Genomic DNA, 1,067 nt, shown 5'->3' with positions numbered 1-1,067 from the left:
CCATTTGACGACCTCTCCTTGCATTGCTTTTGCTACCACCGGAATGCGGGTCTTTAAGTTTACTTCGATTTCTTGCATTTTGTTCACTTTGTTTCTGCAATTCTCGAACATCAATTTATATTAAATTTTATTGGACATGAATTAAGTGAGAGAATTTTTCTTTTATGAAAGAACGATTACCTTCATCTTTTCCTCTTTATAGTGATGCACAAAAGCAGCCCACTCAATAGAATCCACGTTTTCGGGAGGCTTAGCAAGTATCTCTTCCTTACTTTTGTTAGGGTAGAAGTGATCCCCACTAATTGGTTGCTGCAAATCTTGGGAAGTTATGCTATTGTTGTCAGCTTGCTGTCCTCGTAGGCTTTCTAACATTGCATGTGCTGAATTCTGCGTTTTCGCTTCATATTCTCCTAGAATATGACAGCTCTCCTACGGGGATTACTTTAAAAGAATATAAAACTTATAAATTACTTAAAGCCACTGAAAGAGAGGGAGAATGCAGCACTATAATTACAATTACAATTAACTAAAACAAGCCAAGTAGAACAAAATCAGAGAAATAGAGACATTCCAATAGAAAGGTGAAAACAAAAATTAACAAACCAGAAATCGAGATAGCATTCTAAATAAACTCTGTATGAGCTGCACAATCACGATTCATGTTCTGATTTTACGAAGTCAAGGCATGATAGGCAATTACTTGATAGTAATTGTTAACACCTAATTTTTGACCTCCCCTAATTTATTTTAATCACCCAGAGTCCTTGGATATCAAACAGAGTGAAATATGTATTTTTAGAAGTCAAAATGATTTTATAAAATTATTTAGATAATATTTTACCATTCTTATTTGGTAAAATAATTCCTATGATATTATAAGTTATTTAGAAATTAATTTACATATTTATTGTGACAATTATGACATTTGCTAAATTGACCAACAGAAAAGCAATTTATAGCAATAATTTATTTAATTATCCAAATTGTTAAACTAGCAATTAGCAAGTATTTTACTCTGTTTAATTCAAGGAATCTGATTAATTAAATGAATTAATCATTTTATCCCT

At 31.5% G+C, this 1,067-nt stretch overlaps 1 long non-coding RNA gene across 1 annotated transcript; it reads right to left on the bottom strand.

Moving 5' to 3' along the window:
• LOC132051112 (uncharacterized) lies at window positions 1-309 on the bottom strand. The gene is made up of 2 exons (XR_009413583.1): window positions 181-309; window positions 1-94 (listed from the first exon to the last, which is right to left on the bottom strand). It is a non-coding gene; the product is annotated as an uncharacterized LOC132051112 (long non-coding RNA).
• Window positions 310-1,067: the final 758 nt, after the last annotated feature.

This window comes from Lycium ferocissimum, chromosome 3 (genome assembly GCF_029784015.1).
Source record: "Lycium ferocissimum isolate CSIRO_LF1 chromosome 3, AGI_CSIRO_Lferr_CH_V1, whole genome shotgun sequence".
In the NCBI taxonomy this organism is placed as follows: Eukaryota; Viridiplantae; Streptophyta; class Magnoliopsida; order Solanales; family Solanaceae; genus Lycium; species Lycium ferocissimum.
This window is presented reverse-complemented; position numbering and strand designations above follow the sequence as displayed.